This window comes from Anopheles coustani, chromosome 3 (assembly GCF_943734705.1).
Source record: "Anopheles coustani chromosome 3, idAnoCousDA_361_x.2, whole genome shotgun sequence".
NCBI classification, from domain to species: Eukaryota; Metazoa; Arthropoda; class Insecta; order Diptera; family Culicidae; genus Anopheles; species Anopheles coustani.
Genome location: NC_071288.1, coordinates 87,753,123 through 87,770,741, shown reverse-complemented (window position 1 = coordinate 87,770,741; position 17,619 = coordinate 87,753,123).

Here is a 17,619-nt window from a genome sequence, read left to right as displayed (position 1 = left end):
GTTTTAAAATAAGTTTGTCATTTTCACTCTAATTCATTCTAATGCTCTTAATTACAGTCTTCCAATCCTTACTTTACATTTTGTCTTAATCTATTTATTTAATATCTAGTTCGCTTGTGATATTCACTATAAGAAACTTAATTTTAGGAGTACGTTCCTTGATTGATTATTACTTGTTAACTTTTCAGTGTCATACTTTTTCACAGGGCGAGTTTGCATTGCATCTACTGTTTTATTATTGTTCGAACCCATTTTCGCGCGCCAACTTCATCGCCCACCCCTTCTCGCCATCTTGGCAAAACAGGTTTGCTGAAACGTGTCTGGGTCGAGTGAAACGAAGCGGATGAAGCGGAAGAAATGGGGCCATTTCTTTTTCAAGGTTACCGTGAACGTGAATAATACAGTCGTACCTCCCCCCCTCCCCCCTTCGCCGGGCGAGCGGAAAGGTAAGCCATCCCTCACCCCATCACTTTTCTTTTTCTGTCATCGTTTTTCCTTTCGTTTATGTTTGAAACTTTCTTCGATCGCGAGCTTTCTTCGTCACTTCGTTGATGATGGGTGAGGGAGATCTTCGTTGTACGGTGAGAAGATTTACTCACAATACCCCCCACAACGTGTGTGAGATACGTGTCGGGCGTACGGAGAAGATTAGTGGATTCATCTCATCTTACAATCAATCTGTGCATTTCTTTTCTTTTCCCTCATCCCCTTCTCATCTTTTCACGAAATTGTGGCACGCGCCGGGAGGGGCAGTGAAACGAGCATCAGCATATTTTCACGCCGGATCTGGGACAATCTTTATATAATTGTTATAACCTGTTCGTTTCGAACACACACGCATAAAACGCCCCGGCTGAGATCTTCAAGACGCGCGGCTCGCTTCGGTGCGTTTGTGTACGTTTTGGAAATTTTAGCGCGAGCCACATTACGTGACTCAGGTCCTGTTTATTTTGGGTTTCATTTCGCCTTGCCTCCGTCCATCCCGCAATTAAGAGGAGCTTTCGCGGGCATGTGCATAAAAAAACAGAAACGCGAATAAAGTATCATGGTCAATGTGTCACGCCGGTGATGATCGTATGAGAGGAAAAGGGAAGGCTGCTGCGTGGTTGGTTTTTAACGGTATCTTGTATTCCCGACGATCACAGGCCCTCACAGACGGCGAAAATGCGGGAAATTCCCACGTTCGGACCGGAATTGATGCTGTCGCTAGGTTACTCAAGCTGACAAAAATAGGATGTCAATTTTGAATAGTATATCTTTCTTATTATTTTGACTCAAGAACCAAATTTAAAGAACGACCAACTAACATTTAAACACTATGAATGACAATTTAAGCTGTTAAGATAATTGCCACCCATTTTTTATTGTGACAAATTACGCGGTAATTGAATTGCTTCCGAAGAGCTACCCCTTACACGGTACTTAACCTCGAGACGGAAATCAACTCCAAGAAATCTAACCACTCTCTACTCCTTTCGTCCTAATGTATCGTTCTACCCCCGGACCGCCTGTCCGAGAACGTCCGTACTTCAATTTAATAATGATTACCCCCGAGAGCACCCCACGCTATCAGATAAGTAGCAACGCGTGTCCGGAAGGTGGCAGGTTTCGCTCCTTTCGTATCAATCCTTAACCGGGGCCCAAGGGCTGCACCGGTGTGGGCTTTCAAGTACATTAAACAAATTGTATCGGTCGCCGGATTAAGGCGCTGTGACAATTTGTTGCTGAGAGTACGAACACAATCATCGCCATTTAATGGCGTTTGGGGAGGGGACGATTGATTTTGTTGGATGGGAAACGCCGTACCCACGAATTAATTTTCTTGCTGTGGGAAAAACTACCTACCCCCGGCTTTACATGAGATTGGTCCTCGAACATACTCCGTCGAAGGTATCGAAGGACCTAAATTACATTTTAATGGAGCTCAATCTTTACCGTGATATGTAGCGTTATGTGATGGTCAAGAAAATGATAATGATGTTTCGAGGGCTGATTTCCATAAAGACATGTTCTGTAAGTAATTTGGAGAGGTATTTAATAAATCCGATTAATAAATCAAAATTGCGTTTAAATGATAAAAAAATCATTTAAGTTATAAAGCAAAGAGTTTACTTCAGTCTACGAATTTTACGAGAAAAGAAAAACAATCGTCTAAAGTAATATATGTATGTGATTGGAATCTGTAAAATTGGTATATTTATGTTAAAAATTCTAAAATAATTTAATGGTCCTGTATTTTTCAAATTTAATTACATCACATTCAGATCACGAACAAATTGAAGCTAACTTCTTCTTGGTGTTACGAATTGAAATTGAAGATAACATGAATTTTAAATAAACCCTCTCCTTTCCAAAAAAAGGAATCAATTATTCAACAACTTTCGATTCGAGTTTTCCCAACTATTTAAACTATTTTATTCTAGATTTATCACCGTATCATAAAACAATCCCCCCCCCCCCCCCCCCCCCCCCCCCGTATGTTACGAAACTTGATTGGTGGTCTAGGATCGGAATTGTTTTCGTCGATTTGATTGTTTTCTCCTGCCGGTACCTTTCACTCTTAATTGGTGGATTGAAGGAATGCTAGTGGTGCCGTGATCACCATCACTACCGACCCCCCAATCGCCCATTACCCTACCGTGCGCGGCCCAAGACACGACCACGGGACTTTCGTCGATCACGTCGATCAGGAGGGCCCAATTGTGGACGGGCGTGTGATTTGTTTGGATACCCAGATGTCATATCGAATCGGGCAGTTTGGGTGCTTTTAAACGGGAAAATCCAATGGCATGCTTCGATGGCCCTATCCTGTGCGTGCACACTATCGACGATTGTTTCAAGCGACGGGAAGACGATCGCAGTCGATTGCGTCACTGCATTTGCGAACGGAGTAGAGTTATCGATGAGAAGAACGGGGTGGTCACCATAGAAAAATCGTACTTTGAACACATGATCGTTAAATGCTAGAAAAGATCGACATTTTTCTAAATATCAAGGAATTGAACAAAACTAAATCTTCTATTGAACGAATTTCAAATATGGTATAATTTTAATTGGAAACAGGAAATGTTCTATTTATTAAGGTTTTTGATTTCAACAAGACCTCTTAAAGAAGGGTTGTGGGAAATCAATGGTGTATAAATTGAGTTTTGCTCGTAAGATTTAGCTTGAAGTAGAACAATTTTATTAGGACTGGTATATTCCGGAAAGGTGTGGCTTAGAAAAAAATTCCTTCAACGTGATAATATCGGCGCAATTCGAGCAACTTTATCAAACCGATTTACCCGACCGCCGGTTCAATTGGTGATAAGTGAAACATGGCGCCATTCAGAAGAAATGGTCTCTCTCTTATCATATAATCATGCTGGACTCCACAACGCAGGCGGTGTTTACAGCTGGCGCCACTTGTGGTGCTCTATGTGAGTTCGATAACAGTGTCTTTCGAGGAAGTTGCTAACCACATTGGTTAAAAAAAGCTAAATACCCTGGGATCAATTTACGTACGGCAGCTGTAACAGCATCGAACGACACAGGAAGCTGATGCAATTTGTCTCCGCAAACATTCGGCACGTTTTAGAAAGCATGGGAAAAATCATCATTAAATCGACGCGCGAGAGAGATGCGTGTTTCCCGAGCATGGGTTTTCGAATGGGGCTAAGACTATTAAAAGTACACCGGGATCGCTATCGGTATCGAACCCATTGGACGGTTTTATCTTCCCCAAGTTTTAGGACGGTTTTCACTTTCGTCCGGCACTCACAATAAAGGTAAAGGTAAAAGTTGAAAAAAAGGTTACAAGACACCAAAATAGTCATTCGATAGGAGTGTTCCAAGTTAAAGGCGTAAAGTTTGTCACACAGAGAAACGCGAACGTACTGCAGGACGGAAGAGTGTTTTGAGGGATTTAAGTATCAATGCGTTCGATTAATTTCGTTTGAATTGAACTAACGGTATTTAGTACAGAAAAGGAAAGTTTGCGTAACTTCAATTTTCACCCAATGTGTTTAGTTTAAAGTTCAAAACAGATATATCGTTTACGGAGCAATGAGCGAACGGAACTAATACATTTTTTGGATATTAAAAATCCGATGTGTGTTCATTAAAAAAGGCGGTATTCTTACAAAACAATGTAGAACGAGTAAATTCAACTTATTTAACTAAATGTATGCAGTGCTAATGTAATATGGTTTCCCATGAAACCCGTTACGTTAAGCGAAAACGTTCGTGGTCACAATTGTTTACGTTGCAAGTATAAATTACAGAAAATAGTATGTTCAGATATAATAAGTGAAATCAGCATACACAAATTAGTAACTTTAGTGATAGTTTTTTTTTAAATGTTATGTCACAGAAAGTGTACGCACACAGGCTTAAGTCATGATATGATATAAAAATCGTCTGTGTGCCCTCTTCATTTCACCCCCTAACGAACGGAAGTAGGAAACAAAAACGACAGTGTTCAGCTAGTTCGATTGTCTGCCCACACATTATGTACGCACATATTGTCACCCCCCCCCCCCCCCCCCGCCCACCCCCCTGTGTTTCCCGTTGCTATGGAATCGGTCGGCATACCACCTCCACAACATAATTGTTTTTTTTTTTGATGAAGTGACCGAACGGAAACGCACCGACGCAACATCGTGAACAATATAATTTCACTTTCAGTATCAAACGGATTGAATCGGAATTTGAGTGTGGTTGATTGTAACGGTTTTTTGCAGCCTGTAAAAGTATATTCACATTGGAACTCTTGCACAGATTTACATAAATTTCAACCTAAAATTGTTATGCTCAAGATTTATTTGTTATATGCTTTTATGTTTATTTTAGTTTAGATTTGATGTATTTGGTGTTTTTAACACCACCTTTATGATTTAATTTACCGTTTTTAATTGTATTCTTCAGTTTTATTAATTCTACTTTTGATCTTTATCTATCTTCTCGTTGCTTTATTCATTAAACAAATATTTCTTATTGTTTCTTTCTGTGTTCTCGTTTTCGATTTCTCATTTTGCTGTCTTCGTAGCATTTTTAACTTTTTTCGTCCATCTTTTTCCATTCATTCGCGTGGATGCGACGCACGTTTTGCTGCGCGTGACACAATTTCGGCTGGCGCTTGATCGCGTTTTTTTATTTCACCCCTACCTGTCCCCCCCACCATCCCGTTCGGCGTACCACGCAAAAGGCCTCGGCGTCGCGTCTAGCGTGTTTGAAAAGTGAGAGTGATAGCATCACGCGTCGTGCTGCCGGTTGGCTCGATTTTGTAGACGAAGCCGTCGTCGTCACTAATGATGGTGTATGTTTGCGTCGGTGTTGGCATGATCTGTCAATCGAAACATTCCGGCATTGGTGTAGGGGCTGCGCTAATCGCGATGTTGGTGAGCGCGTTGAGGTCTAAGCTCATTAGGATTGAACTGAGTTCTTCCGGTTCGAATTGGGGGGATAAGTCAGGGCTTATAAGAGATCGCAGAGCAATAGAGGGACCTTTATCATTGGTAGAAAGTTTATTTTCTTTTCTCTACATTTTTTTTACACTTTTCACTTTTACCATTCTACTTTCACCCTGCGTAAATAATTCTATTAGGTGTTGCACGCGTTAGCAACCTTCATTGATATTTAAAGAACGTTTAAAAATGCCATTTACTTCCACACCACGGCGGAACATCATCACGCGTCGGTGGAAAATCTCGAGGGAAATCCATCATCGTTGCTACCTTCGCGGTACTCCGCGTTTGTGCGAGTAATTATACGACTGTTCCCTTAAAATAATACACTCACTCCCATCGTAAACTGTCAACGAATCGTACAGCGATGGCGAATCATCCGACTAACCATCGCATGAACGGTTTTTACGATGTGTACACATTAAATCATCAGCATTTTCCCGTCGCGGCCAACGCACGGTGCACGGTCCGTAAAGAACAACATGCAATAAATTTCACTTCGCTCCCGCCAGTACGTCAGGCTATCGGCTGCGGCGGTGTTTTTCATCGGGAAAATGGATCGAATCTTCCGCAGTTCGCCACTCGGATTTGGCATGTTTCGTCTCCGAGATTCGGAACCGCGATCCGGACCATTCGCTGAGCTGACGCTACCTGGCTGACTGGTAAAAAAAAAGTTGGCAACAATGTGTCCCGACAAATTGCCAATCGTGGTACGGCGGCGACATAATTGATCAACAAATTATTTTCTCACTTACGATGATTTACGGCGGGGTGATTCTTTCTGGATAGTACAGGGTTGGCTGGGTTTGAAATGCATGGTTTGATCAAATCCAACACCAAATAATTCTATTACGGTAAAATTACATCATTGCATTCACTTTATCTAAAACAATAGTTTCTCAAGGTGCTACATTATGTCTTGAACGAACGCGACAGTACTGCGAGGACCAAAAATGCTAGAAATCGTGTTTTTAAATATCAAGTCAATCATTTAGTATCATGAGCGGCTTTTCATTGGTGTATGATATACCGCCTCTATACGTCATAGTATCTCTCCTCGAAAAGAGGCCAATACCAGCAAGAGTAGGTTGAACCATATAATAAAACTGTATGATACGATATAATATATATAATAATGTATTTACCTATTTTTGTACTTCGTATAAGAGGTTGAATTGATCAAAATTGTATCAATGTCAAATCCTTTCCTCCTATTTATTTGTTCAGATAATCATTCTATACGAGCGCATCCGAAAGAAATTTCACAATTTAAAAAAGTATCTTTGTGATTTATCAAAGTTTTATTTACCCAACATAAGTAAGGTTTTTTTAAAATTTTTAACCTCGTAAGTAACGTTATTTATTTTGAAAATTCGCATGATTTTATTGTCTGCTAGTTCTGAGCTCTCTTTTAAAACATTATTCTTCCATACAACGCATGACTTGTACGCAGCATTTGCGTGCAAGTTATCTATCGCATGTGGAGCAATGGGAATCAGGGGTCGGCACATGTTTTCTGGAACGATACGGAAAGTTCTCACATTTTACATATTTCGTTAATTTATTTTCCTAAACTTTGTAATTGTTGAGGCTTTCTTTTATTCTGTTTTTTTCTTTGCGTCAGATTATTTTTATACAAGCTTTTAAATGATTAAGAGTAGTCCAATTATTACTATTATTATTATTATTTCCACATACAATAAACCGATTTCCGTTTCCTTTTGTAGTGCAATGGTTTCTTAAAACTTAAGGAAACTTAAATCCAACTCTGGACTAAATCATTGTGCTGGCCGCGTTTCACTTTCCATTTTATGCTTTCATTTTTTTAACCCTTTCCAACACCTCACTCGATTTTAAATTTGATTTTAATAAATCTTTTATTTACAATCAAATTTTTCTTTATATACCAACGATCATATTATCGTTCGTTTGAAAAAATAAAGCAAACAGATGTTTGATCGACATTCTTGGCAACAACATTCTTATGTAAACACTTTATGTAACGGTATGATCCGCTGATCAGTTTTTACTATCCATCACAAATCTCCAATACAGCTCAAAAACTAGCATTTGGCCATGTTTATTTTACTGATTGCATTAAACTTTTAATTGCAACCACCAAACATACGCGCGCCGAGTGCATTGTTGCAATTCGTAATGGCCGTCCGCGATGATCGATGGCCGGACGAGGGCGAGCACCCGAATGGAATATCAATCACAAAAATCCACAAAAGGAAACTCAACGAGCGGAACAAGGAAACGCGGTCCAGGCCACCCATTTGCATACTTGATTGCGGCCGGCGGGAAAACCAACCGGCTCGTTAACTAATTACACCGAAAAAACAACCAGGCGTCTCCATTGGCACGATGATGAGGTTGATAAAGAATCATTACGTGAAGTGGCGGTTGAAGGGTTAAAAATCCAAGCTCTTAACTATCGCTCGCTTGAGGGTGTAATTATTGGTATTTTAAATGGATTGAGAATTTTTTATTGGTGAGAAATTACGGTGCCAGTTTTTGTTGCCAACGGTAGACGCAGTGATGCGTAGGAAAATGTGAAAGTGTTTCATTGCAATAAAATTCGTCAAAAGATATCAATGGCGTCCGATGGATGGTTTTTGCGTCGAAAGCAAACATTTGTTGGCATCAGAAATCATTGGTTTTGTGGTGTCTGCTATTATTATCTCGCCAGTCGCTAGATCAAGTTCCAAACCACGTCGAACAGTCTCCTCAAACCGGGGAAAAAAGGAGTACCCATGCAAGTGGCACCAGAAGTAGCCCGAAGTAGTTGTGGAAAATAGTTTCAGCCAGTGCGTCGCTTTCCAAATCCGAACCCGAAGCAATTTGCATTAATGCGCATACATTTGCCCACCGGGTGCGGGTTTCACCCAATGTCCCCCACTTTCTCTCCCACCAACCACCCCCTCGTTCCCAACCAACCCTTTCCAACTGTGGCAGCGAAACGAGCGTGAAATTATTCCAATTTTATGGTTGAATAAATAACTTTTCATGAACATGTTTTTCACCGGAAAAAGCTTGCTCACTTCACGACGACGTGTGTGTGTTTGTGTGTGCACGGTGTGCGTCTGCATGTGCCTTTTGGAGCAGGCAGTAGGAGTTGCACAACGAGTAGCGCCAGCTTGTTTTGCTGTTGGTTAACCGAGAAGCAATCCCTTGGTTTCGCAGGGCCCGATGTTGTCGTTTTTCCCATGATGAATCCCGTTCGCTTCCGGTGGGACGATTCCCATGTCGTAAGCCCCATGAAAGAAGGACTCTCGGATCCCGGACCCCTCTCCCCCTCCGTGTGAGGAGACAAGTTCTCGAGGGCGAGTTTTCGGTATGCCCGACCGATGGAACGTCTCTGTGCGTTTCTTGTGTGGAAAGGAGTCGTCGGCGCCGTGGCTCCTTTGGACCAGCATCGATAAGCTGCTCATTCGAGCTGGTTTGTGGCCGGGCAAAAAGGGTATGGGTGTGGGAAGTAAGGCGCATCCTCGCGTGGACCAATGTTACCATTCCCAACGGTTTCAACCCGCACGAATCGCACGAAAGCTGCCGATGACAGAAGTGTTCCAGAAACGCGTCCCCCGCCCTTCCTGCCCAAACCGCACGCCAAACCGCGTGCGACAAGACCGCACGGCACATTCTTTAGGTTTCGGTGGGTTTTCACACGACACCCCCCCTGGGCCGGGACGAAGTTTTCCACCCCGTTTACCAATTCGCAGTTCGCGCAATCCGTGCAAAATCCTCGACTCCCGAAGGGACTGCGGTGTGGAAAATAAAAGAAACGCTCTGCGATTTGCAAATGCACTCACGGTGTCGGTAATGAATGCGATTGAATGGAGCTCGCGCTCGCGCAAGATGCGCCAGTTGCACGGTGCCTGGCCACCCCGAACCCCGTCGCCGCTTGGGGAGTTGCCGCTTCGTCGGGCGGAAAAGTGCAGCGAATGGAAAGTTTCTCTCCCCCGCTCCATTGATTGAATGGCCGTTGTGTTGGGGCACAAATTGGTGCATATTTTGTGGGAAATAAGCACCGATTCATAGAGCTTTGCCATGTGCAAAAGCCCGCGTGCTTACTGTCCTTTCTACGAACGATGAAATTTGATATGGTTTTGAAAAGAACTAATAAAACATTTTCTCTGTTCACAAATAAAATTATTACAAACAAAAAACAAAAAATAAAAAATGCTTTCATTACGAAATTTCCTATACATTCTTAAATTAACACCAGTTAAATTTAATAAAAACTAAAAACACCTACAAAATGAAATGCAAGTTGTACAACAAACTCAGACATTTCCAACAGTTGACTTTTTCTTTCAAAAAAGATTGTAAGACAAACTAAACTGATTACTTATTCCTTTCACACTTCAAGACTCAACGCAGTCCCAAAAAAGTCTTCCTGTGCGCTTTGCATGCGAAACAGAAATTGGTTTTCGTGTAAAGTAAATATAAATTTTCTCAATTTTTAGCATAAAAGTGAATTATTTATTTGCTCACCCTCGCCCGGGCAGAGGGGGGGCTTGCATCATCATCATCATCGTTTTATTTACTTTACCGTTTTCTTTTCCCTTCGCTTTCGGACGCACTGAGCGACTTTTCCAATCTTTTCGAGTCGTCGCCTTGGGCACCGGTTTTTTTTCCTTCGCGTCGTTCTGTTAAGATTTTTACCACGGTGTGAAGATGCTTCCCGACCCGACACTTGAAATCAGACCGCATCGGAGGTTCTGCCAAATCCATTTTCCACTCTTGACTCCGGCAAAACCGGCTCGAGAGACGTATGTGTTTGTGTCAAGTTTACCGGAAGTAAGAACGTTGGGAAAAGCAGGCCGAAAACGTGGAAACGAAGGAGAACGAAAACGAACCGGGTGGGATTGGAAGGCGATCGGTGCCGGAAACGGTGGCAAACCAACACCAAAAACCGTATTGACATTGGGCATCTTATGTCTCCGGTGGGTTTGAGATCCTCCTGTTGTTTGCCTTTTCTTTTTTTCCAAACCTCCTGCCACCTTCTCTGCCGTTCACTCTTCTCCAGATGCTTTGGAGTATTCTAAGCCCATTTGAAATTCTGTGGTTATTTCGGTAAATATTTGTTATGACGAGTTGAAAATGTGCACCAAGACGGCGCTGTGATTGCCACTGCCTTGTCGGGCTGATAAACATGTCGACGGTTTGCTGAGGAGCGGATGCGGAGTACGTTTGCGGTGCTTCTGACGCATGGAGAATGCGGTTTTAAGTAACAGGATGGCACACGAAAGCAAGGAGAAGGTGAAAGCAAACATCACGAAAATCAAAAGAATTTGAATGAAAATCAGAAGCACGATGGTTTAGAACCAACAATTAAGCAGTAATTTATGTTTTGCAGGAACAAAACTCAAAAGAAAACAAACACAACATTAAAATATCATTGACAAATCAATCAATCTATCTTTTATCGTCGTCGAAAAACATGCAAATAAAAAAAGATAAGAAAAATAAAGATTTTACTTACCTTGATTTTCTTCTTTCCTAAAATGTCAATAGAAAAATATCTTTTTAATATGTTGTTGTGTTAAGATTCAATCAATTGTTTCATTCATCGTTTATTTGTGAACATTAGTTTAGCTGATCTGTTTTTCCATGTTTGATTCCAGCTTCAAGTTTAACCATGGTAAAAAATGCTTCAATTTCAATATTTAATATAATTCATTCATATTTAACGCAGGTAGATTGTAAGAAAAAGAATGGTGTATAATTCTTATCGAAATTTTAATCTTTAGTTTACTACACAGATTACCTGTTTTTGCTTGTTGGAGTGCTTTTACCATAATAATACTGACAATGAAAGCAATGTAATCCATGCTATTTGCACCACTTCTTCCACAATCTTTCAAGAAAATAGGCCCCAAAGACGCACCGGATAACGTAAGATTATCTCGATAGGCATCGCCCGGTTCCACAATCCAAGCTGGCAACTGTATCTGGCATAAACAAATAATTCAATCCCATCCATTCCGTTCGCTTCCTTGCGCCCCGCTTGCAAATGTGTTGATGGTGTTTTTCACTCAGCCCCGTTAACGTAAAGATGGTGTTTTTAACCATTTTCCCGGGGAGACGGGAACGGGAAAATCGAATGTCTTCCCACGTTCGGCTCGCCTCTCGTGCTTGGCGATTGTTGTTTGCGAATCGTTTGTCACAAACGATTAAGAATTACGCTTCCACAGTGCCACCACCCGAAATCGGGAAGGAAATACCAATGAACGGAAGAAAAAGTAAAGGGAAATGCTGGTGGAACGTGGCTCGGGATGTCGCTTCTCTTGGCCCGCAGGGCAATAAATAGATGGGCCTGTTTTTGTTCTTCCGTTCAATAAATGCCAGACACCCAGGCAAAATGGGAACCCCGATGTTGGTGGAATTCAAACAATATAGCACCCCATCAACCCAGTTTGACACTGAACCAGAACGTTGTTTTTTTAAATTTTACAATCATAAGCCGATTTTGGGACGTACTTGAATAAAATGTATAAATACAGTGACTTAGAAAATCATCTGATGACTTATCTTAGCTAAAAGATTTTGAAAGGATGATCGCGGTTGATGTAAAACAGGACTTGTATTACACGCAAGTCTTATTTTTTGTTCAAATGTTCAATTGTTATACAATACTGAAGTCAGATGAAGCTTTTGATATTTATCAGCTTTACTTTGCATGTGAATTATTGTGATTTATTCCTTTTACCATCAGCTTTACCATCACTCTTTCGAAAAAAGGTGGAAAATTGTCAACGTCGATTGCATAAAAACATCAGAATGAAAATTACAGAGTTGTATTTTAAATTAATTGTAATTGTATGGTTTTGTGAAAATTTACATTGAAAAGAAAAATTACCTCCCGTCAAGCATATCATTTTTCCTTAATTGAGTAGACAAACGTGTCCCGGATGTTTCCGCTTTGGTAGCTGCTTGCCGTGTTAATTAAAATTTTCTGCTTGTTTGTTGACCGTTTAACCATTTGATTAAATGGCCACCATTTAAGCGGCAAACAGTCAGAGTAATTGAAAGAATGAACTCTTTTGCGTCACACGTCAGGGTGCTCGTTTGTGTCCGGCCTTGTAATTGATTTCTGGTTAGCGATGCAAATTAAACACCGCTTGGATTGCGCTCTGTTTGACTTGATTTCGAAGCTTTCGATCTGAACACGACTTTATGCTTTTTGTTCCAGTTTTTTCATTCGAAGTTCCTACGATATATCGTTTTAACGTAATTGTTGCAAACACTTTCTACTTCGCGGGAATTAAAAGAATTCTTAGGAATTTCTATTGTGGCAAAGAAAAGCCAAAAATTTACTCTTTATTCCCGTTGGTTGTGTTTGTACAAGAGTAAGAGCTTTTTCCCGCTTTTCCACTTCTTTTATCGGTTTTCTAACGCTAGTATCGTTCCCTTTTCGTCTGACAGGTGCTGTTGGAGCGAGTTCGAACTTATGGGTCCGAACTGTTTCCAACAGTAATGATTGCTGATAAAAGAGAGTTTTAAAAAATTCCTCACAGTTACACCTGTAATGCAAAGGAATGAAATAATTTTATAAATAGTGAAGTTTAAAAAACAAAACAGAAGCTAATATTTCATACAACAAAATGGAATTGAAAAAAAATTAACAGTACGCAAGTAAACAAAATTCGAAGAATGTAGAATTATGGTATGTACCATAAGATGTTCGATTTACCTATCATGGTGGCAATGTTACTGTCTAACTAAAAGCTATTATTTACATTCAAGTCGTATGGGCTCCACTCGGAGAATTCAAATATAATGAAACTCACATAACAAAACTTAATCAACGAAAAAAGCTATAGTTGTTTGACATTTTTAAATTCGATATGTTTTGAAGAAGAGCAATACTTTATTGAGAAGAGCAAGTTAAGTTTTGGAAAATCAACTTTTCCTGAAACAAAAACATTCAACATATACAGACATACCGATCAAATAAGATTAGACCGAGGATAAAACAATTTCCCAACGCTCGGTTGCGACAGTTGCACTGCCAGGAAAATATCGAATGATAACGCTCTATTTTTGTGGATCCTTACTTCGGAACGGAATAGGAAATTGACAAAAAAAAACAACGCGGCACCGGGGTTGCGCCAAAAAGCATCCTGAAGCTACGCTAGAAGACGTTATCTTTAGCTAAGGGATAACAAGTTTACGACTGTGTTTTGTGACCGTTGAACTTTTATGCTTTTGTTTTTTGGGATGAGTGCGCGAACAAGTCTGCAAATGTCGTATAAGATATAATTTAATAAGGACACATTTTATGTAATAAAACAAACGACACCAAAAGAAAGTTTTCTGTCCAAGTGTTCACAGCTGGAAAGTTTTTGAAATCCAATCGTCTTAAAACAACTCGTAGTTATTCATTTTTAATTACGAATCTAGCAGAAACAGCATAATTTCTAAAGGATGTTATTTATTTACAGTTCTTAGCAAATTGTTTCATAGTTTACTCTTCTCTCGCACATTGCACACGAATTTTAATTCATGATGATTTTTATCAAATTAACTATGATTTTGTTGAATTTTCATGCTACCGCACCCTACTGGATTGTGCGGAGGCCCGCTTGTAAGGCGTTTGTTTCTTGGCCAAATCTGAAATTAAATGAACGCCTTGCCGGACCCGGCACCGAGCGTTGAGTGAAAAATGGCTGCAATAGTGAAATTAAATTTCAATTTAATTAAGTTCGTTCGTTGTAGCCGTATTTCGCTGCGTCTGTAACCGGATTTATGCTACCACCTTCACTGCAAGAAACAGCGGTTGTTGTTTTTCTTTCCCCCGGCAAAAAGTGCACTTTCCTTCGGATTGCTGTTGTTGTGCAGTTTGTTTTATTTTATTTAGTCATTTTTGTTACTTGAGTGTTTTTTTCTGTATTAACGTTTTTGCAAACCATCCTTTCTCTTTGCTTTCTTCATTTGGTTAGAACTTTTTCTCAATCCACTGACAGTTTTCTGCCGCTTGTTTAACGTGCCTTTTTCCTCGCATTCTTTTCTCCCTCCCGGTTAAAACTGTTTGAAGACGGTGGAACTCGGTCTCATTCCTCCGTCCTTCGTGACGATCGAAAATGCATTGGATTTTGTTTACACTTTTCACTCCTAGTACGTTCTGTTTCGTTTGCTACTCCCTTTGAGCGAAGATTGCAAAATGAATTATTCTCGGTGTGGTCTAAGACTCTCGAAAGACAACGGTCGAGTGCGGTACTGTCTGCTGAAGTGACCTGATTTAAAAAGAATCCCCTAAGGATTCTCCAGTTTCCCCCCGGATTCGAAAATGATCTCGAAAGTGTGAGTAACTGAAGGAATAAAAAAAACGTCCAGGACAATGTCCGTTTTCCTTTGACGTGCTCGACATCTACCAAGTCAAGGAAGAGGTAAAAAGACAAAACACAAACGGATGGGCAGGCGAAGTAGATAAACTTTCGAAGCAGTAGTCTCCTTCGGGTCCATCATCGTCGCGCTTAAAGTGTCTTTAAGAAAGCCCACTGTCAAAGGGAGTCTTCCCAAAGGCGAATCGAGAAAAGACACCGGGAAGAGAGAAAATAATGGCCTTTCTAACGCTGATGATGACGATCGTGATGATGATGCCATTTCTACGAGCGCATCCATCCCGGGTGGCATCCATAACGCGCACGAGCTGCCGGGGGGAAAACATTATTATGAAACACAAAACATAATTAGCTGAAATTAAATTTAGCTCCGCTGCAAACAATGCGCGAACTGGAGCGGAAACCCGGACCGGCGTCATTTTTCAGCGCTCCGTCATCATCGATGCACTTTTCAATAAATCTCCTCAGATCTGCTGGCTGCGTCTGTAGCGCCACCCGATGGGTGGCTTCTCTCGGTGGAATACAACAAACTTGAATTTAGGACAGGCGCTTCCTGCGCGACCAAACAGTCGGGAACAGTACAGGGTGATTCATTATGGGCTCTTCATTCCGGAACTGGGAGTGGGCGAGTTGTTAAGCTCGGCGTAATTACGGGTTCTTTTAACAATAACTTAACGGCGAAAAGGGATGAGTTTCTGTCGCAAACTGAAGCCACCGTTGACATACAGAATGGAGATTCGTCGCTTGTTTCAGTTGCAGTTTTTGTTAGCATTTATCGTACTTTTTGTTGCATTTACAATAATGAAGAAATTAGCATTTAGATGGCGACGCTGTTTCAATTTCCATCGTGATGTGCAATAACGAAACATAGGTTATGTTTTTCATGAAAACAACAGAAAAGCTAAATTTCTTGCTTATTTCTAGAAATATTTTCTAATAAAGAAATACTTTGGTAGAATTAGAACTAATTCAGATTAGGTTGACTAGAAAAACCACGAATACCCGATTATATCTGGTAGACGTTTGATTAGTAATCCGCCAAATATTGGAAAAATGAAGGGAATAGTACTATCCAACTCATGGCAAAGCAGTTATCGTATTGACTCCAGTATATAGTTTGAAGAAGAATCAAAATTATTGGAAAACTTTATTTTGTTATAGCAAAGCATACAAGATTAGATGTATGGAGAACTGAAAGAAGAAACTCGAACAAATTCTAGGATGTTAATCAAAAACTGTTTTTGATTTAGTGTAATCAAGATCAGTGAAGTGTCTCAAAACTGTACAAAAGTACATTATTAAATTTTTTAGTCATTAATATTTAAGGAAAAAAAGAATTTCATGGGTACTTAGCTCTTAAAAATTATCTTGCTCAACTGCTTACGAAGAACATTATTTTCTTTTATATTTGAACTTTTCCAGATTTTGGGAAACTAAGTAACAAATTAAAATCCTTGCATATTGTAAATACCTAATTTATGCTATAGGTTTAATTTACGAGCAGTCAAAATGAAGCATTTGTACCATATATCGAATCAATTAAAACATGTTTCCTTTCATTTTCAAATGTGCATATATTGATGAGTACTGATCGTATAACTGAGAAACAATATTATCACTTCGTTTTCAAAAGTCATTTATAATTCTTAACCCACTTCTCTTTTTTACCCTATTCAGCAAACTGATTTAGTGGCTCGCGCTTTTCTACCTCCACTTGCTTGTAAACATATAAAGGCACATCAAGTGCAAAGGCTCATGAATACTGTATTTATGCAGCTGGTACCTATTCAATTGTGCCACCAGGCGCTAGTTCATGCTCGGCGCTGATTTTCCGTTTTTCCACTTCCATGCAACATCTGTTTCCCTCGAACCGTAGTGTTTTTCCGGTTCTTCCCCCAGCACAACACGGTCTCGAAACTGACTTACAATGTAAAACAAAAACTCCGCTAACGCTCTTGCTGCATCTTTCAATCGGAAGGGGCGAAAATAAAAACAAATTCCACCCGTTGCCGGGGTAGCTGCGGAATTTTGCCACCGCCACTTAGTACATCATAATCGCTCTGGGTGTTGTGTGCTGGGAGAAGGCACGGGAGCGTGGTGGATACTTCGAGGATGGGCGGGAAATAAATGTTAGTTAACTTGCAGACAAACGGTCCCGAACATGCACTTCAATCTTGCCTCGCTCGGTGCCAGGGACACCGTAGCTGTTTTATCATTTTCTTACAACCGTTGGCCATTTTGTCTGCCCGTCAGCTGACGACTGCGCCCGTTGGAAGCCGAACTATCCGTAGACTTTCCGCAGTTCTTAGAGCTTCCAAGCTGCATGAATATAACGAATTCTGTCTTCCTCCGATGGCCTTTCGCTTGTTTTTCGCATTGTTTTGTACCGGTGGCAGCAGCTGCATTTACAAGCGGCACAATTGCACTTTCGGAAAGGAAAACATCGCACTGAAGTGCATTCAAAGGGAAAGAAAGTTTTTGTCTTGTTGCAGTTTTGTTTTGTTTCCTTTTGTCTTACGTCGAATCTAGCTCACTCAACACACTTGGAATGTACTCGGCGATTCGTTAGCGCTGTGAATATTGTTCGATTTCGATTCTATTGTTTTAACAAGCATTAACTATTCATCGTAAGGATTTCCATCTCGGAAAAAGAGTGTTGGAACTCTTGTCTTACTTTTTCCGTTAGATATCGATGCTTTTTCTTGTGCAAATAACAATTCATATCAGACTTTGCTCGTTATCACCTGGAGCTGTTTCTGTTTATTTTCAGTTCATAAATGATAGAATTTAGTTTTCTTACACTTATGTAAAGTTGCAATATAAAA